The sequence below is a fragment of the Rana temporaria genome, chromosome 4 (assembly GCF_905171775.1).
Source record: "Rana temporaria chromosome 4, aRanTem1.1, whole genome shotgun sequence".
Classification (NCBI taxonomy): Eukaryota; Metazoa; Chordata; class Amphibia; order Anura; family Ranidae; genus Rana; species Rana temporaria.
Window position 1 is genome coordinate 430,887,364 of NC_053492.1, and position 22,430 is coordinate 430,909,793.

The following is a 22,430-nucleotide window of genomic DNA, read 5'->3' on the forward strand; positions in this document are numbered from 1 at the left end:
ACTATCCACCAATGTAGGGAGCATTCTTCCAACTGTCCATCAATGTATGGAGTATTCCTCTCTCAATCCACCAATGTAGGGAGCATTCTTCCCACCGTCCATCAATGTATGGAGTATTCCTTTCTCAATCCACCAATGTAGGGAGCATTCTTCCCACCGCCCATCAATGTATGGAGTATTCCTCTCTCACTATCCACCAATGTAAGGAGCATTCTTCCCACCGCCCATCAATGTATGGAGTATTCCTCTCACTATCCACCAATGTAAGGAGCATTCTTCACACCGTCCATCAATGTATGGAGTATTTCTTTCTCAATCCACCAATGTAGGGAGCATTCTTCCCACTGTCCATCAATGTATGGAGTATTCCTTTCTCAATCCACCAATGTAAGGAGCATTCTTCTCACTGTCCATCAATGTATGGAGTATTCCTTTCTCAATCCACCAATGTAGGGAGCATTCTTCCAACTGTCCATCAATGTATGGAGTATTCCTTTCTCAATCCACCAATGTAGGGAGCATTCTTCCAACTGTCCATCAATGTATGGAGTATTCCTCTCTCAATCCACTAATGTAAAGAGTGATTCTTCCCACTGTCCATCAATGTATGGAGTATTCCTCTCACTATCCACCAATGTAGGGAGCATTCTTCCAACTGTCCATCAATGTATGGAGTATTCCTCTCTCAATCCACCAATGTAGGGAGCATTCTTCCCACCGTCCATCAATGTATGGAGTATTCCTTTCTCAATCCACCAATGTAGGGAGCATTCTTCCCACCGCCCATCAATGTATGGAGTATTCCTCTCTCACTATCCACCAATGTAAGGAGCATTCTTCCCACCGCCCATCAATGTATGGAGTATTCCTCTCACTATCCACCAATGTAAGGAGCATTCTTCCCACTGCCCACCATCCTCATGCATACTATTTTTAATAAATTTACAAAGATTTCAAACATCATTCACGTTGTCATTATGGGGTATTGTTTGTAGAATTTTGAGGAAAATAATGAATTTAATCCATTTTGGAATAAGGCTGTAATGTAACAAAATGTGGAAAAAGTGAAGCGCTCTGAATACTTTCCAGATTCACTGTACAAAAGAAAAAGAATGTTGCAAAGAATTAGCAACAAAATTAGTAGCAAATCAGACGGCCTTTCAGATCACAAATTTACTTATACATGCTCCCCAAAGCTGTTTTATCTCCTGCTGTACAAAGGTTTCCTTACCATAGGAGGTGTGAAAACCTAGAATGGTATGTCAGGACGGTTTCTAATGGACATGCTAGATCTGCAGTTTCAAAGCTGAACTCCAGCCAGAAGGATTTCAACACTATTTCCAAGGTACTTACCTTCCTTCTGGAAAAGCATCCGTACTTCTTACAAACCATTTTAGATGTACTTTTATTTTTTATTTTCTTTCGGTTTGTGTGACCAGGAGCAGCTGTTACACCCTATGGAGAATTAGTTCTCAGTCGTGCTTCTTCCTAGCTGTACCTTGCCAAAGCATAATTGTGAATAAGTATGCCATGCTTTACTTCTGTGGACGGGTAGGATCGGCACAACTATTTAGTAAAACCTTGGATTGCAAGCATAATTAGTTCCGGTGTTCTGCCGAGCTGGTTCCTCCTATCGATATGGTTCCCTCTAGACTGCGCAGGCGCAATCCGAGCTGACGGAAACCTTCGAGCGGGAACAGCTGTTCGTCAGCTGTAGACACGCTCGCTCCTGATGCTTGGTAATACACGCCGCTCTATACAGCAAGGGGCAGATGTGATATTGAGCAGTGCTTTTTTGATTGGTTATACATGCCACTCTATACAGCAAGGGGCAGATGTGATATTGAGCAGTCTTTTTTTGGGGGATGGTTTTCTCAATAAAATACACGTCTCACACCCGCCCCTTTCTGTATAGAGCGGTGTGTATAACCAATCAAAAAAGCACTGCTCAATATCACATCCGCCCCTTGCTGTGTAGAGCGGTGTGTACTATAGAGCGCTGTGTATTACCAAGCGTGTATAATCGGGCATCAGGAGCGAGCTCGTCTACAGCTGACAATCAGCTGTTGAGGCTCTGAGATTTCCGTGGCCTCCTACTGCGCATGCGCCTGGCCGCGTTTTTGCGCAGTCGAGACAGGAACCTATCCGATGGAGGAACCAGCTCGACAAGACAACGGTAACATGCTTGTAATCCAAAGCACTCTTATATGAAAGAGAATTGCCCCATAAGAAATAATGGAATCTCAGAGGATTTGTTCCACAACCATTTATTCATAAGTCCTTTAATTTATAGTTGTGCAACCATAAAATGTCCATCTACAAATGGAAGTCTCCACAAGGGGATTAGATGCAAAATCCAGCAGGAACTACATAGTATAAAAAAGAAGAGAGGCGCCTCTAAGTGTCGATGATTAAAATTGGCACATCTAAGTATGCAGGAATCCGGGGTAAATCTGTCCACATAGACTGTCCTCCACACCGCCGGCTCTCACCGCTGTCAGTCTGCAATCATGACTGGGAAGACTACCCTGCAGTAGAGCGATCTGAAAGTAAGGCTTTAAGCGCTCATGGAGCACAGCGTGGAAGGAACGATGGTGGTCCGCAGAATGGTCTATGTGGACAGCTTTACCCCGGATGCCTGCATACTTGGATGTGTCTTTTTTAATCATCAACCATGTGATAAATGTTGTACCTTCAATAAATTTAACCATAATGCTATACTTAGAAGCGCTTCTCTTCTCTTTTATACTCGGTTGTGACATGACACTACTTCGCTTGTATATCAAGTCAAAATGTATTAAAAAATGTTGCTTGTCTTTCAAAACGCTCTCAAACCAAGTTACTCTCAATCTATGCAAATGGGAAGAAATTCTGGACAGCCGCACTCCAAAAAAAGTTTTTGCCTTTATTCAAAAAATGGATTCAAAAATACATGCCACAACAGATCCGAATGGACAGAAGAGCTGACGCGTTTCACACTAACAAACAGTGCTTAGTCATAGCTGGGCTATGTGAAATGCGTCAGCTCTTCTGTCCGTTCTGATCTGTTGTGGCATGTATTTTTGAATCCATGTTTTTGGAGTGCGGCTGTCCAGTATTTCTTCCCATTTGCATTGTTACAGGCATTGCCAGCATCTGGGGCTTCTAATCTGGAGGAGTTTGGCAGGCCTGGAGCGGTGATATCCTTTTCTCTACACTCAATCCATGGTTTTACTGTACAAACAAATGGCAACCACCCCAACCTAAAACTAGCCTTTGCATCAAAGAGCACATGAAAGGACAACTACCAGCCAGCCTGCAACAAACCGAATCGACCCTAACAGTTCACGTTAAAAATGATCGGCACAACACCCGTTCGTGACTCACCTACATCCATGGATCTTCTGACACCAGTGTGTGGCTGACTATGTGGGCATTTACATGTAATCAGGAGACAGCCCAGAGTCCCACCATATACAGTACATGCTCACCAAATTGTGCATTCCCATTGACTTATGGTATATGTAGTGCTTATATTACCCTGGCAGTATGATAAGAGGCGCCAACGGGTGTCCTTCCCCAAGTACCCAGGGGCAGCGCATTTTTTCAAAGAAGCCGATGACATAACCAAAATTAAAAGTTTAATTTAACAAAAAAGTAAGGTGTCCATTTAAAAATATTGACGTTTAATAAAGCATGTGGAGAGAGATCTAGAAACACAAAGTAGGCAAGTTGCTGGGGTTCCAATTTAAAAAATGTATATATATATATTTTTTCTACCAGATATAAAAACATTTTTTTTTGACACATAGTTCATTATTAGGGAAGGAAGAATGTTCCTGCTCGGCCAATAAACACACCAATTCACACCTTCAGAAGATACAATCACCCAGTTGGAAAATCCCTTTGGATGGTAACCAACACTTTCTATAACTTTGAATGCACAATATCGCCCCCTATGGTAGCCCTAAACAGCTCCAGTGTGCTGGATCGGGATCAGGTCAGCAGGTCATAGTGTGGAAGATGGGATTGTTATCCATAGAAAGGTATCTTTTTTAGTTATTAATCCTACTTTGAGATTGGGAAAGGTAAAATTGGTTGCTGTGGGTTATTGCCTCCTGCACATAATATCTCAATGGTTTCGTACTTCTCAAATTAGCCCAATAGCTTTACTGTCTTCCGAAAGTTTGTCTGAAGAGTCTCTGTAGTTAAACCACCATCGTTTTGTGACCTTTGTCAAGGTGAGCTCCATAATGGATTATCGAACAAATTTTCTTCATAATCATATTAGAAAATATGTTGAAAATTTGACATTCATCAAGACTTCTTATCTGTCTACGCTCTGATAGAACGCAGCGGATGTCGACCAATACCAAATCTATTGACTTCCTAAAAATTCTGCATCCTTAAAGAGATACTTTGTAAAGTAAAAAATAAAAGCGTCATCTCTTGAGTATACCAAATATATATTTTACCACAAAGGAAGGCATCTTAATGGTATTGTTCAAAATAGATGTTGAATAATGCAGGGAATCCTCCAAGCTTTTGGCATTTTTCTTGGTTTTAAGGTTTATTGTGTTTTTTTTCTTTATTATTATTATTAAAGTATGTAAACAAACTTTTTTTCTTATTTTCTCCTTTTTTATCTCTTAAATTTACCATTTATACCAGGGGTGCCCAACCTTTTGAAGAGTAAGGGCCACTTAAGGAACTTGGTAACCAGTCGCGGGCCACAATGAGCGGAGCAGGCGAATGACAGGTCACGGCTACTCTATAGGGCCTCCGATCTGATCCGCCCAGATGGAAGGGTATGAATTCCCTTCCATTTTTTTTTTAGAGGATCGGATTGGAGGTAGGCGGGCGTAAACGGACAAAAGTCTGTTTACATTTGCCGATCTGTAGAGGTGAATTGAGGATCCGATTAGGTATGGACGATCATGTGAAAAGGGCCTAAGACTGCTTTTCACACTGATGTGCTGCGGTTTACCCACACCATGGGTGCAGCGTAGTGCACCTATGTCTATCCTGCGGGTTAGCTGAACTTTGCCATAGACTCCACCTGTGGCAAAACCAGGGCTATACAGGAAGCATCGGCTTCCTCTACCACCAGCTTCATTCACAACACTGATGCTGTGGTATGACGGGTTGTCAACCTGCAAACTGGGCTTGTCAAGCCGCCATTCCAGAGCAGGAGGTCGTCGGGCCACATCAGAGGGCTCCGCGGGCCACATGTGGCCCCCGGGCCACTGGTTGGCCACCCCTGATTTAGACACTCCTTTTTTATTTTTTTTGATAAGTACAAAAATACCCATTGATTATGCCATCTAGTAAGCTTATAATTTCCTGTGATCTCTGTATGTGCTGTAAATTGTTGCTCTCTTTGTGGACTATTCCTCCCCCTATGTCATAGAGGTGAGGAGAGGATGAAGTGTTCTGTAGTCCTAGGGTGACCAATCAGAATCAAACTGCCCAGAAAAGAGTGGGGCTTTTATACCCCCAGAGCGCTGGACCAGCCGTGGGGACATTGGCCGCTCAAGATTGCTGACGTTAAAGTGGTTGTAAACCTGAGACATGAAATAGTAACAAAGCATATCCCTCCATAGTGTGTACTTGTCTCAATCCAGAGCACTACGTGTCATTTCTATCCTCTACCTTGTGCCTCTATCTGTATGAGTCTTTTCTGATAAGTTTTCCTGACACCAGGAGAAAAATTGTGATGGGGAGGACACAACCTGGGATTGACAGCCTCAGCTCTGTTCCTGTGTGCTGTGTGAAGGGGGTGTGTCCCTTGCCTCCAATCAGCTCTCATAGCGCTCCTCACTGATGTAACTTCAACTCTAGGCCCCCTGCTTTTCAGAGCTGAGAGATACTATGTAAATTCTGCACTTTGAATGGATGTAGGGGAAAGACAGATGTAGATAAACGGGTACAACTTATGTAGGAGGATTTGTTGCATCTCTGTGTACCACCTGGGTCCAGGTAGGGGTATAGGTATTGGTTTACAACCACTTAAATACAGTGGAGATCGCAAGGGTGTTCGTTTTTTGGGTCACATTTATGTTAAGGTGAACTAACCCTTTTAGGTTCCTTCCTCCTTACCCATGGGAGAGACCTTTCCATTGGTAGTTCAAGTACCCACTGCTGCATCATTGGATAGAGGAGAAAAAGTAGCGAGCGGGCTCAGGCAGTTGTATGAGGCAATATGTAGAAGGTGTCAGTGTAGAAGGACAGAGAGGAAGACTTGGGGCTGGCCATACATGAGATTTGAACCATTAATGAGCAGGCTAAATGTACCAAGTTGATTGATCAACTTGGGTGCAACCAGCCTGCCTGATCCTCTTGCGATTATCGCTAGCGGCTGCTAGTGATAATCACTGTCTTCTCTTGGCAGGGACGTCAGGGAGAGGGTGGGCGGCGTCAGTAGGCAGATCGGGCAGCCTCAGTGGGCGGAGCGGGCGAGCGGATTCAGTGGGTGGGGAGGGTGTACGGTGTCAGTAGGTGGATCAGGCAGAGTGGGCGGGCACCCTCAGTGGGCTAAGCGGTCGCCGTCAGCTTGGACATTCCCGACGCCTATCTTGGCACACCCAGCCCATATTGTTCGGGCTGGGTGTAACAAGATGTCTGCTGATGCCGAGTGCACGGTGTACCAAGATAGGAGCTGCAGCAAAGCATTTCCTCATGTCATTTATTGCTGCATTTCAGTGCCTGCCCATAAGTGCCAGCCACCTGTCAGTACCATTAGTGCCCATAAGTGCTGCCTATCAGTGCCATCTAACAGTGCAAGCCACCTATCAGTGCCCATAACTGCCGCCTATCAGTGCCAGCCACCTGTCAGTGCCCATAACTGCCGCCTATCAGTGCCAGCTACTTGTCAGTGCCACCTGTCCGTGCCACCTGTCAGTGCCAGCCACCTGTCCGTGCCACCTGTCAGTGCCAGCCACCAGTCAGTGCCATCTATCAGTCCCCATCAGTCAGTGCCATCTATCGGTCCCCATCAGTCAGTGCCATCTATCGGTCCCCATCAGTCAGTGCCATCTATCAGTACCATCTAACAGTACCCATCAGTCAAACTGTCACATGGCATTAAAAAAAAAGTATCGGTAATCGATATCGGCGGGTACATGAAAAAAAGTATCGGTAATTGGTATCGGCGGGTACATGAAAAAAAGTATCGGTACTTGTACTCGGTCCTAAAAAAGTGGTATCGGGACAACCCTAGTTTGTAAATCATCACATCTGAACCAAAGAAGAGTTTTGTCATTTGTCTGGAGCTCTTCTTTACACCACAACTTTTTCTCTGTAGATAAAAAGATCATTTCACCTCTTTTGTTTTTCCCGTCTGTCATCTGTTATTCGGGAAGGAGTCCTAATTTGCCTTAGATACACAACTATTTGTCACTGCATCCAGTTTGCCAAAAATAAATGAAACCATTAATTACTACATTTTTGAGCAGCTGTTAATATATTGGGATTGGAAAATTGAGCGCTAGATTGTTGGTTAAGTGGATGTACTATTAGCGGTATGCGGAGTCCATCAACTGATTAAGGCAATTGGGTAAATATTTATGGGCTGACAGAAAAAAAGGGAGTTCTGTGCAAAAAAAGAATATAATAATCGTTCAAGCTTTTAATTCTGTTTCTTGATGGAAATGTTTAATCTACGCTTAAACTTTTTTTAGTGAGCACTGCAGATAACTAAAATCTCATCTTTTTTTTATATCGAAGTAGAACCCTTGACCCATAATACAGACACATTTTATTTTTTTTTTTAATATCCTTAAATTATGATTTTTTTTTTTCTTTTTTCTTTTAGCAGTATCACAGCCTGTATTTGTGATCCCAACGTGTAACATGCTACTCATCAGAGTGAATACAAAAAGTTTGGAGTTTATATTTAAACTGCAGTCTTCCCTTTAGGCCTCGTACAGACGACCGAACATGTCTGCTGAAACTGGTCCGCTGACCAGTTTCAGCAGACATGTTCGGTCGTGTGTACGGCCGACCGGACAGGTTTCCAGCGGACATTTGTCCACCCGACCGTTTTCGAGCGGACACATGTTTCTTAGCATGCTAAGAAACATGTCCGCTGGAATCCTGTCCATCGGACATGTTCAGTCGTCTGTACAGACTCACCGTACATGTCCGAGCGGCCGCCATCCCTCGCATGCGTCGAATCACTTCGACGCATGCGTGAAAGCATTGAGCTTCCAGCGTCGCGCACGTCGCCGCGTCATCGTCGCGGACACGTCACCGCGCTGTCTGTCCCCACGAATTTCTGTCTGATGGTGTGTACAACCATCAGACAGAAATCTCCGAGGGGACATGTCCGCTGAAAACGGTCCGGCGGACCGTTTTCAGCGGACTGTCCCCTCGTCTGTACGAGGCCTTAGTCTTGCACAGTTGTGTACCTACCGGCTCCTGTACTGAAATTGCTTACTCTTATTTAATTGCACACTGTGAGCTTTTCCGAGTGTGCATTAGATGCTACTACAAATCTGTCTCATTTTGATGCTGGAGGACATCCAGCATCATCTAGAACAGGGGTCGTCAATCCCCCTAGCCGGGCCGTGGGTGCGGACGGGCGGCATAAGAGAGCTGACAGTCGGTATGAGACAGCCGGGCGGCTAGGATATTCGCACCAGGTGGAAGAGATAAGCGAGCGGGCGGGCCAGCAAGGATGACATCATCTCTCTCCGCCCCCCCCCCCTGCATCGCTGCTTTTCCGCCCTTTCAGCGTCAATGTCGGAGGTGTGCGGGGAGCAGAGAGATGACATCATCTTTCACCGCCCATACATCACCGCTCTTCTGCCTTCACTCGGCACCCACCACATGGAACAGTGCTGCCACCAATGCAGTGACAATTCACATCTGGTGGCAGGTGATGTGGAAAGTGACATTCCGCATCTCGTGAAAAGCAATGTGGCAGGTGACATTCTGCATCTGGTGGCAGGTGATGTGGCAAGTGACATTCCGCATCTGGTGGCAGGCAGCATGGCAGGAGACGTGGCAAGTGAAATTCCGCATCTGGTGGCAGGTGACATGGCAAGTGACATTCCACATCTCGTGAAAAGCAATGTGGCAGGTGACATTCCGCATCTGGTGGCAGGTGATGTGGCAAGTGACATTCCGCATCTGGTGGCAGGCAGTGTGGAAAGTGATAGTCCACATCTGGTGACAGGCAACGTGGTGGCAGGTGATGTGGCAAGTGACATTCCTCATCTGGAGGCAAGCAACATGGCAGTTGACGTGGCAATTCAAATCTGGTGACAGGCAACGTGGCAGGTGATGTGACATTCGGCATCTAGAGGCATGCGACATGCTCAGGGATCCCATGGATTCTGCATTATGCGGAGTTGAATTGAACTATGTCATTTATTACTACAATGTAATAATAGAACTAATACACTGACAAATTACCCGCAAAAAATCGCTTATCCCCCGCGTGCCAACCCTCGTCCCGATCCTTGGCACAATTTTCATCCACGCAGCCGGTCCCCGGTGCCCAAAATGTTGGGGACCAATGATCTAGAATTTGAGATCTTTCCTCCCCAGCCTGACTGCCTGGCTCACTATTTTTATTAAAGCAGTAGTAAAGTCCGCTTTGTAATTTTTACCTACAGGTAAGCCTATAATAAGACTTACCTGTAGGTAAAATAAATATCTCCTAAACGTGCACCGTTTAGGAGATATTCACCCTGCATGCAACCGGTGAGTCCGCAAACTCGAAAGAAAGACCAGGGGAAGATGGAAGCCCTCTCAACTGTGACAACGCACTGCTGGAAGGCTTTGTTTCAAAGCAAGTATTTCATACTAGCATACTATGTGCATACTAGCACATTATGCAATATTCTTACAGGGGAACATTTTTTTGCAGTGGTTTACAACCTCTTTAATTGGATTTCACTTCTTACAATAATATAGGCCCTGCACCAAATGTGATCATCCCCTAGGGATTTAAGGAGCGCCCACAGCTCAGACTGGCATCCACTCATCCAGGCATTCAGATATTTGCATAACTCATTTGATCATCCCCCACAGCTAACTACCCTTTGTTCCACTTGACCCTCCCTTCTAGATTGTAAGCTCTAACGAGCAGGGCCCTCTGATCCCTTCTGTATTGATTGTATTGTGACTGTACTGTCTTCCCTGATGTAAAGCGCTGCGCAAACTGTTGGCGCTATATAAATCCTGTATAATAATAATAATAATAATAACTCCTCCCAGGAGCCAGCCCACTGCATTTCAAGTATTTCATAATGTGCTAGTATTTATTTTTATTTTTTACTACAGCAGTTTACAACCTCTTTAACCGCTTGCCAACTGCCTACAGTATATATACGTCATTACTTTGATGTTAAATAACGGGGTTATGGCAGAAGCTAGCTGTATCTCTTATGCCACGTACACAAGATTGGATTTTCCGTCGGAAAAACCTTGGATGGAATTCCGCTCAAGCTTGGCTTGCATACACACGGTCACACAAAAGTTCTCTGAACTGTCAAGAATGCGGTGACGTACAACACTACGATGAGCCGAGAAAATTAAGTTTAATGCTTCCGAGCATGCGTCGGAGTTTATTAATTAATATATGTAAACCCAATCAGCACAATCTAATATAAGAACATTAACATGTAAATGTCATTTCAGAGGAGGTTTTAATTTTTTTGAAAATTGCAGCTTTCGTTAAAATAAGACCTGGTGACCCCGCCATGAAGGTTCTTGTATTGGCACTTTCTATTATGTGGTGAGAACCACCTTCCAAGTCCACTCCACCTCATCCCTTTAAAACCAAACACATATTATTACACAGGTTCTGTGGCTCATTAAGATGGTAATTAAGCTCACTTGGTGCATTACCTGCATTAAATTAGTGTAATTCATACGTCTTTGGGTTCAGGCTGGGTTCACACTACACAACATGACAGTAGTACGACTTTCATCCTACTTTGCTCTGTGACATCAGTCCTACATTGGTCCGACATCCATGACTTTCATGAACAGGATACTACTTTGATCCGACTTTGTGATAGTCTGACTTGTTCTTTGACCGATCAAAACAATCCCAGTGTGAGATAAATTCTTTTTATTGCTGCTGTAATCACATGTCGGATGTCAAAAGTCGGATGGTAAGGACAAGGATCCTACTTTGGTCCGACTTCAATGATATTCAATGGGCTGAAGTAGGATCAAATTCGGACCAAAGTAGTACAGGGAGCATTTTCAAAGTCGGACCGACTTGTGTAGGACCAGTTAAGACGGCTCTCATAGGGAAACATTGATTTTCACACGTCATGCTACATGAGGCTTCCAATGTTTTTCGGACCAGTGTGAACCCGGCCTTAAAGGGATGAGGTGGAAACCCTACTGGTGGAGACTACAAGAGGCTGTGCCAACACACATTGCACAGGCATGGTCCGCCATCATCATTGTTAAGGCCCATACACGCGATCGGACATCAGACATTTTTTAATCGGATAATCCGACCGTCTGTATGCTCCATTGGACGACTGTTGTCGGAATTTCCGACAACAAATGTTGGCTGTGCATGCTCTTAAATTTTCAGACAAAACGTGTTTCGTCGGAATGTTCGATCGTGTGTACACACATCTGATAGACTAAAATCCAAAGTACAAACACGCATGCTCGGAACCAATACTAAACATCAGACAACAATAGCAGAAGTTGCCCAAAGGGTGGCGCTAAAGAGCTGAAAAACCACGTGGTTTGGTGAATGTTGGCTGAAAATGTTCTGCCGTGTGTATGCAGACCAAGTTCACGGCCAATGCCCTTCGGACCAAAATCCACAGAAAAGTCAGATGGAAGTCCGATCGTGTGCATGAGGCTTTAGGAAGCCGGTTCAGAGCAATGATGTGCAGCTGAACCTAGAGAGAGTGCACAAAAGTGAAAACCGTATAAGATAGCTAAAATAAAAATGACAATTGTAATATCTGAAGAATGGCACCATCTTTGTTCAGGACTCACCCAGTGTGGGCATTTATTTCCTGATGCTGACCCAGAGAAGATGCATTACTCTGTAAATCCTGGTACCTGCATAGTAGCCTTTTTATTCTGGGTTGTGTGTATATAGGGTAACTCCACACTCCTATTTCCCAGGATAGTTTCCATCTTGGAGAGGTATAGACAGGGCTGTTCTGGATAAATGAAAGCCTCATTATATGTGTTTTTAGAAATGCGAAGTCCACATAGAATTCATATTGTAAAAGGCGTCTCCAACTTATATTTGAATTTGATCCCAGTGATGAGGTCACCATAGTTATGTTCTCAGCTAGGCCCTCCTGCTGCTTCTGTATAGAGGATTGTTCGAAGACTCAAGCTAGAAATGCATCTTTAGATCAGTCAATTTCCCCATGCACGCTAAACAGCACGGATGACCGAATCTTCCCTGCCGGCTATTGTATTCAACCGCCATCTGATTTGGTTCAGCCAACAATTTTTGCACCCGAGACAAGTTGATTTGAATAATGAAGCTTTGTTAAGACGGGGTGCTGACAAGGCCACCCCACAGCTCAAATATTAGCAGATTCTAATTCAGAGGGAATCATTTGAGACTCGAGCAGTAAAGGGCAGCGTTACTTTTTTGAATTTAGGCCTCATTCATGCCTAAGGTTGGGTTTACACTTATGCGATTCCAGACATCGTATGTGATTCACACCGCATCACATGCAATGTCTGTGTGATGCAAATTTAGCCATACAGTTTGTATGTCTAAAATCGCATTGCATTCGCACCAAAATGATCTAGGACACTTTTTTTGGTCCGTGCTGGAATCGGATCGCATGGGTGTTCAGACCCATGCAATCTAATTCCACATTTTTCACTGCGAACCGATTTGGGGTTGTCATTAACTTTCTATTGAAACTTGCAGCGGTTCACAGAAAGCAGTGTTAACTGCCTGCAAGTCAGATGCAATGCAGGAAATCGCACAGGAATCGTGCTGGTTCCCGCATCACACCAGTGTGCCTAAGGCTCCGTTCACACCTGAGCGATTATTTGCTTGAAGCTTGTAGCTCTAAAACGCTCAACAAGCCAAATTCCATTCATTTCAATGGCCCTTGTTCACATGCGAGCGTTCTGTCGCCTGAAGCAAAATCCTTTTCGCTCAAAAAAATACATGAGCTTCTTTTTGGCCGAATACCTGTACAAGCATTTTTGGCCCTATAGACTTCAATAGAAACACCTGACTTAAACGTTTTTTTTTTACAAGCGGGTTTCTACTGAAACAGCAGCTCTACACCGCTAATTTTCTCTCCCTCTCCTCCACCTATTGGCTAAAAAAAATTGCCTGAGACTGTAAAACAGTTGTAATACACTTCAAAAATGCTTGTAATACACTTCTAAAATGCTTTAAAAAAGAATAGGTGTATATACAATAATGCGCAAACCAAATGTTTAGTGTAGATCAGGCTGCCAACATACCATATGGATGTAAGGTGAAAAAATGTGGAAAAGAAAATGTAGCGCCCAAAAGTATAAAAGGACCCTAAAAAGGGTGAAATTGATGTGTACCCTGAAGGTAGATGACTTAATATCTAAGCCTAGTACCTCTTAATACACAATGGTGAAACTGTGAAATTGTGAGGTGAGCATTGGGAGCTGTGGTGTGAAAAAATGCTCCTATATGGCAAAATTACATACAGATCCGTGCTCTAAACAAGATCAACAAGCAAATATACATATGTGAAATACCTATGGTGTAATCACCATACATGTGTTGAAAAAAAATGAATACAACCAAGTAATATATGAAACTAAACTGGATGTTTGTAATAAAGAGACAAAGAGTCAGCTGTAAAAACAGTCCTCCAAGGCCAACATTCCACTGTTGATCAGGTGTGCCTCAGTGATGTAGGCGTAAACCCAATCCTGCAAATAACAAAGTCTGCTGGGGAATGTGGAGTCAAAATTACACATGTAAACTTCCAGTGTTGGGTGGAGCAGATATCTTCAATACCAAATATCTTCAGTGCTGGACAAGTAAATAAGTAAATGGGTGGGTACCCTTACCAGAACTGGTGGACCCTCTCAACCACCATACGGTGGGAGGGTCGTCAGGGCTTGTATAGACCGATTGTCTGGGTCCAGGGGTCCTCACTCCGCGTGTCCAATCCAGAAATGGTTACTGAAGCACTTGTTCTTCCAAGATAGATAACCGAGGTTGGTTAATCGATAGTAGCTCAAAACACCCAAAGTGGTATAAAAAAGAAAAAATAGAGGTGCTCCTCATAGTGTAAAAACATTTAATAAAAAAGCATTGCAAGTACACACACGTGGCAAGGAATGCAATAAAAATATAAAAAACTTCAAATAGCCACACATGAAAAAAGGTCACTCTGCTAGCAATCAAACGAAAAAAATAGCAAAAGGAAAAAATACAGCAGCAAACTCCCACCTTGGATAAAGGTGTGGGGAGTATTCCAACAAAGTTGAGAGTGCAATGGGGATGCAGTGGAGTAATCACCCTTTAAAAAAGAATCCTAAAAGGTTACAAAAAATGCTTAAAAAAAATGCCTGAAAAACGCTTTAGGCCCTGTACACACGGGCGGATATCCGATGAAAACGGTCCGCCGGAGCGTTTCCATCGCATATGTCCGCTGGCGGATTTTGGCGGATTTTGATCTGATGGCTGTACACACCATCAGATCAAAAACATCCGCGGTGACGTGGCCGTGCCGTCGCCGCGACGATGATGCGGCGACGTGCGCGAACCTGGAAGGTAAATACTTCAACGCATGCTTCGAATCATTTAGACGCATGCGAGGGATGGGGATCGGACGGACTTATCCGGTGAGTCTGTACAGACGACCGGATAAGTCCGAAGGACAGGTTTCCAGCGGATAGATTTCTTGGCATGCTAAGAAATTTTTATCCGCTGGAAAACCGTCGGCTGGACAAATGTCCGCTTGAAAATGTCCGCTAGGCCCTACACACGACCGGATCTATCTGCTGGAACTGATCCGCGGATAACTCCCAGCGGACAGATCCGGTCGTGTGTACGGGGCCTTAGAGTTCTGGAGCTTGAAGCTCAATATCCAAAATCATCAGTATTTCAATGGTGGCAGTTCACATATGGGCGTTTAGGCATTTGTACTTTGACCCCCTGACACTCCAAAAGCTAGGGAAAGTTTTTTTTGTTGATTGTGGACATACCAACTTATTTTTAGCACCACATCCCTAGGTTAAATAGATGAACGGGGGGGGGGGGGGGTATTGGGGATTTTTTAGGTGCAGAGTAATGTTGAAATAATATCAAATATAATATTTAAAAGATTATTTTTTATTTTGAAGAACAAAATAAAACATTGTTAAAAAATTTAACAATTGGCAAGTGCAGTATAACACAATATTGGCAAGACAGCACTGTAAGATGGACTTCCCAACATGTTTCGCCCATATGTCAGGCTTCTTCAAGGGAAGGCTGTCCAGTTTTGAAGTACAAGCCTTCTAAAAAAAAACATATATATATCATAATCAGTTTAAAGTGGCATATCATATACAGTATATTACATAATATTGCATTTATTTAGATACATAGCAGCTTATTATATGCAACTCTAATTTCAAGGCGATGCTTCTTACAAAAGCTACTTTTGAGGCATGAAAATGTGCGAATAGAGCATTGTCATGCATTTTTATTTTTTGGGTGTTTTTAGACATTCTTTTAGCCTGTAAAAACTCATCCCCTTCCCTACTGCTTTCCAATGGCTAAAGCAAAGATGCTTGAAGATTGAATACACATATAAAATGCTTGAAATTCATTGAAATACACCTGAAAATCGCTTTGCTTAGGTGTGAATGCAGCCTTTCAGTGGCCGTGATAAGTAATGGAGCTCAGTGATTGAATTATCAGCCAGGGAGCCCAGAAATCCTTAAGAGAGACCTGCATCCAATTAATATTAGCTGTTAGAGTTCTTATCCTTGAGGATAAGAATTTACATTTATGTGTTTTTATGCAATTTAACACATGTGCAGGTCAGGTGTGCCATGTCTTTTAAATGAGAAGTATGTTTTTTTTTTTTTCCCCCTATCCATACTTACCTCGGTGGATGGAGCATCAGAGTAATTCTGCATCTGTCCCCCGGCGTCTCTGCACTGAGAACCGAGCCACCGAACATCGCCGATGGCTCTGGTTCTCACTCCTCCTCGAGCAGAGCGATGCTGGCTGTCAGTCAGCATCACTTCTGCTCTTCTTCTCAGCACTCATTGGAGCGCTGAGCAGTGAAGGGGTGGGAGAGGGGCCGTCTCAGCATCTCAGCCGCTTGCTGAGATTGCCATTAATCAGGGCAGTTGGCGGGTCCCGACTTGGACGTTGAGATTAAGCGCTCCCCCGACTGATGGCAGTGACGTCAGCGAAGAGCGGACTTTAGACCACTCTCTGCTGAAAATGGGTCACAGGAGTGCAAAACGAATTGCACTCTTGTGATCCAGAGGAGAAGCCCAGCCTAATAAGCTCAAGCTGGACTTCTCCTTTAAGTACTTGTTGACTGCTGTACATATATACTGTATACATTCTGTCAGCAACCGTACCGCCACTTTCCGGGATGGCCTCAGTATTTCCCGTGCTCTTCTGTTCTGGGGAGCCTGGGACCATGGTAAACTGTTAAAGCGTTAGTAAAGGAAATGTTTTTTTACTTTAAAATAACAAACATGTCATACTTACCTCCACTGTGCAGTTCGTATTGCACAGAGTGGCCCAGATCCACGTCTTCTGGGGTCCCTCGGCGGCTGTCTCTGGTCCTCCCCGCAATTACTTACCACAGTCATGCGAGAGCTTGCATGGTGGTCAGTAATTGCGGGCGCGCTCCCGTGATACAGCAAGCGGCCATAGCGGCTCACTGTATCACTCGGCCCCGCCCCTCCGCGTTACTGGCTGTGATTGACAGCAACGCCAGCCAATGGCTGCGCTGCTTTCAATCCATACGCTCTAGCAAATCAGCGGCCAGGCTTTGCAGCGAAGAGGATCTCGGGACCGCGTGGGACTTTCGACGGGTCAGGTAAGTAAAACGGGGGCTCGGGGGAGGGGGGGGGCGCCAACACCAGATGTTTTTTCACCTCAGCCACTTACAACTCCTTTAAGTGGCTGAGATCCCTTCATACAGAGGAGATGGAGGAACATCCATTCCCCCAGAAGTGACAAGGATTTAGTCGCATCCGGTTTCAGAGCTGTCATTCCTTTAATGGTGGTGGTTCACATCTGTGCAATGTTCTAAAATGCTTTGGCCAACAAAATCCACGTCCATTTTTTTATGCACATTAAAAGGCCCATATATGTATTAATGGAAATGCATGACAACATAAATGCACAAAGGAATTAAACAAAAATGCAAAATAACGCATAACTATCCTCAAAGAGCAATTGCAGGCAACAATTTGTAGGTTGCTAATTCCCCTCACCAGACATTACTCAATTAACCTCTAATCGATGGCCTCCATGGTTTTTTACCGTCGCTCCTGTAGCAGACTGCAGTCCCTCGTCACATGACATGAAACCTCTCATGTTCCAGTACAGTGATTCTAAAGGGAGGGGTGGAACCAGGGAACACAACACTTTGCAATTTGGCTCCTATTCTTGGCCATTCAGAAGAGGAGGATATCGGGAACTCTAGGGATTGAGCCACCGGCAGCCAACTACACAAGATAGTGCCAAGATATCAACTCATCAAGCTGTGTCCTCTGACCTGGATTTAATACAAAATGCTCAAGTTTGTACATGATGCACTCTTAAATTCTGAAATGGATTTTCTTTTCTTTTTTTTCACATTGTTGCTCCCGTGTATCAAGTGAGCCAAAGAATCGTCTTTTTCTTCCAGTAATTTGTAACACGCACCAATGTATTAGCTGGGGTTCTGGCCTGATGTTTCAATCCTGAATCTGAATTTGATCAATCCCAACTCGTGCTCAATTATATTCCACTAAATTTACATAATTCAACAGATGTTGATATTTTAATGTTTCTGGCATTCACATCTTGGACAGCTGTCTCTGAGCTTAGGGAAAAAGCAAACATTTAGAGTTAAATGCTGAACATATGTTTAAATAACTAATTAGAGGCAAGAAGAAAACAATGCATTATCCTTTGTAAGGACAGCGCGGCGGTCGTGCCAGGACTTTGGGATGGATTTGGTGCACGTTTACAGTGCGCCGTCTCTGGAGAGGCAGGATTGTAAAGGCATGATAAATAACGGGAGAGGCAGGACAAAGGATGTGTGACGGGAAAGACAGACAAGTCCTTTGTCTAGTGGGAAGGATTGTATGGCTACACCTTTATGTGGATACACATGCACCCAACTTCCTACCAGACGGCGGAGGATTTCTTAGTAAAGGAAAAGTGCAGCCAAGGCCAAGTTGAGCAGTTGCACATAGCAAACATTCAGGTTACTTTTTATATTTCCTATTCTGGGAAAATTAATTGTGGATATTCCCTGTAACATAGAGAAACAAATCTGAATCAAAATGATTTCAATGACGATCCTTACTATCCAACCAAAATTGTGTACACTAACTTGCCCTATAAAAATGACAAATTACATTTCTTTAATAATAAAAATTACATTTAATAATTATATATATTTTTTGTTTTTATTATATATGTTAAAACCATATATATGATCCTATTTTTTTAATAAAACATGTAAATATATATATATATATATATATATATTAGTGCTGTCAAGCGATTAAAATTTCTAATCGCGATTAATCGCATTAATGTCATAGTTAACTCACGATTAATCGCGCGATTGAGGAGGTTCACCCTTTAAAACATTTTTTTTTTTGTTTTCTGATTTTTTTTTTTTTTTTTTTATAATATTAAATTGTGTTTTTATATTTTTTTACATTTTGATCACTTTTATTGCTGTCACAAGGAATGTAAACATCCCTTGTGACAGCAATAGGTGGTGACAGGTACTCTTTATGGAGGGATCGGGGTCTAAAAGACCTCCGAGCCCTCCTTTGCACTTCAAAGTATTCAGATCGCCGAAAACGGCGATTCTGAATACTGTGTACTTTTTTAAATCCGGCGCCATTGGCTGCCGAGAAACCCGGAAGTGATGTCATGACGCCGCTTCCGTGGTTTCAATGCGGAGACTGAATCAAAGCCGTTTACGGCTTAGTGTCAGTCTCCGCCTGAACACAGAACGCGGCGGATGGAGGATCGGGTCTCCCGGTGGGACGGGAGGCCCGGTCAGTGCGGCAAAAGGCGGCGGGAGGGGGGGATGTCCCCTCCCGCTCCTCCGGCATAACAACCGAGCGGCTTTTAGCCACATCGGTTGTTAAGTTTGGATAGCTGATCGCCCGCTCTAAACAACGGTATCGGGATGATGCCTGATATATACCCCGTATTTATCGGCGTATAACACGCACAGGCATATAACACGCATCCTAACTTTAAGAGGGAAGTTTCAAGATAAAAAATTTCCATAGCCCCCTGTGTATAACACGCAGGCACAGTTTACCCTCTATTTTCAAGGTAAAAAAGTGAGTGTTGTACTCCGATAAATACTTAGCTGGATTCATTTAGGCGGGCGCAGCGTTGTTTTCCCCATAAAATAACTCGACACACAGCCAAATAATGTCTTAACCTCTGACAACAAAAGGGAGTACACTACTAAGGGAAAATGTCTAAGTTCGCCCAAATTAGCCATTTTCCCTCCCGGTGTCATGTGACTCGTTAGTGTTACAAGGTCTCAGGTGTGAATGGGGAGCAGGTGTGTTAAATTTGGTGTTATCGCTCTCTCTCTCATACTGGTCACTGGAAGTTCAACATGGCACCTCATGGCAAAGAACTCTCCGAGGATCTGAAAAAAATAATTGTTGCTCTACATAAGGATGGTCTAGGCCAGGGATATGCAATTAGCGGACCTCCAGCTGTTGCAAAACTACAAGTCCCATCATGCCTCTGCCTCTGGGTGTCTTGCTCATGGGTGTCAGTCTTGCTATGCCTCATGGGAATTGTAGTTCTGCAACAGCTGGAGGTCCGCTAATTGCATATCCCTGGTCTAGGCTTTAAGAAGATTTCCAAGACCCTGAAACTGAGCTGCAGCACGGTGGCCAAGACCATACAGCGTTTTAACAGGACAGGTTCCACTCAGAACAGGCCTCACCATGGTCGACCAAAGAAGTTGAGTGCTTGTGCTCAGCATCATATCCAGAGGTTGTCTTTGGGAAATAGACGTATGAGTGCTGCCAGCATTGCTGCAGAGGTTAAAGGGGTCAGCCTGTCAGTGCTCAGACCATACGCCACACACTGCATCAAATTGGTCTCTAAAGATGATGCACAAGAAAACCTGCAAACAGTTTGCTGAAGATAAGCAGACTAAGGACATGGATTACTAAAAGCACATCCTGTGGTCTGATGAGACCAAGACAAACTTATTTGGTTCAGATGGTGTCAAGCATGTGTGGCTGGAACCAGGTGAGGAGTACAAAGACAAGTGTGTCTTGCCTTCAGTCAAGCATGGTGTTGGGAGTGTCATGGTCTGGGGCTGCATGAGTGCTGCCGGCACTGGGGAGATGCAATTCATTGAGGGAACCATGAATGCCAACATGTACTGTGACATACTGAAGCAGAGCATGAGCCCCTCGCTTCGGAGACTGGGCCGCAGGGTGGTATTCCAACATAACGACCCCAAACACACCTCCAAGATGACCACTGCCTTGCTTAAAGAAGCTGATAGTAAAGGTGATGGATGGGCCACGCATGTCTCCAGACCTAAACCCTATTGAGCATCTGTGGGGCATCCTCAAACGTAAGTTGGAGGAGAGCAAGGTCTCTACATCCACCAGCTCTGTGATGTCATCATGGAGGAGTGGAAGAGAACTCCAGTGGCAGCCTGTGAAGCTCTGGTGAACTCCATGCCCAAGAGGGTTAAGTCGGTGCTGAAAAATAATGGTGGCCACACAAAATATTGACACTGTGGGTCCAATTTGAACATTTTCACTTAGGGGTGTACTCACTTTTGTTGCCAGCGGTTTAGACATTAATGTCTGTGTGTTGAGTTATTTTGAGGGGACAGCAAATTTACACTGTTATACAAGCTGTACACTCACTACTTTACATTGTAGCAAAATGTAATTTCTTCAGTGTTGTCACATGAAAAGATAAAATAAAATATTTACAAAAATGGGAGGGGTGTACTCACTTTTGTGAGATACTGTATAAATATATATTGAATACACTATATTCTCAAAAGTATTGGGACGCCTGCCTTTACACGCACATGAACTTTTAATGGCATCCCAGTCTTAGTCTGTAGGGTTAAATATTGAGAAGGCCCACCCTTTGCAACTATAACAGCTTCAACTCTTCTGGGAAGGCTGTCCACAAGGTTTAGGAGAATGGGAATGTTTGACCATTATTTCTTTAGGCACTGATGTTGGACGAGAAGGCCTTGCTTGCAGTCTCCTCTGCAGGCCAGTCAAGTTCCTCCACCCCAAACTCATTCATCCATGTCTTTATGGACCCTGCTTTGTGCACTGGTGAGCAGTCATGTTGGAACAGGAAGGGGCCGTCCCCAAACTGTTCCCACAAAGTTGGGAGCATGTAATTGTCCAAAATGTCTTGTTATGCTGACTCCTTAGAAACGAAGGGGCCAAGCTTAACCCCAAAAAAACAACCCAGCACCACAATCCCCCTCCACCAAATGATTTGGACCAGTGCACAAAGCAAGGTCCATAAAGACATGGATGAGCGGGTTTGCGGTGGAGGAACTTGACTGGCCTGCACAGAATCCTGACCTCAATCCGATAGAAAACTTTTGGGATGAATTTGAGCGGAGACTGCGAGCCAGGCCTCCTCATTTATCATCAGTGCCTGACCTCACAAATGCGCTTCTGGAAGAATGGTCAAACATTCCCATAGACACACTCCTAAATCTTGTGGACAGTCTTCCCAGAAGAGTTAAAGCATTTATAGCTGCAAAGGGTGAGCCAACTCAATATTCAACCCTATGGACTAAGACTGGGATGCCATTAATGTTCATGTGTGTGTGGGAGGCCTCCCAATACCTTTGAAAATATAGTGTGTGTGTGTGTGTGTGTGTGTAATATATATATATATATATATATATATATATATATATATATATATATATACACAAACATACATACATACATACGATATAAAATGTCAGGTTTCTGTGATGTAAAAAAAGACCAAACATTTTTCCACCTTTAATGTGACAACTAAACTGTACAACTCAGTTGAACAACACAATAATAAAATAATATGGTTGTACAAGTGTGCAAACCTTAAAACTAATACTTTTTTGAAGCACCCTTTTATTTTATCGAAGCACTCAGTCTTTTTGGGTCCGATTCTATCAGTATGGCACATCTTGACTTGGCAATATTTGCCCACTTTTCTTTGCAAAAACACTCCAAATCTGTCAGATTGTGAGGACATCTCCTGTGCACAGCCCTCTTCAGCTCAC

General features: G+C 43.8%; 1 protein-coding gene across 2 annotated transcripts in view; it reads left to right on the forward strand.

Moving 5' to 3' along the window:
• GPATCH2 (G-patch domain containing 2) overlaps positions 1-22,430 on the forward strand; it is a 249,658-nt gene that overhangs the window by 182,244 nt on the left and 44,984 nt on the right. The gene's annotated exons all lie outside the window — the stretch shown is intronic.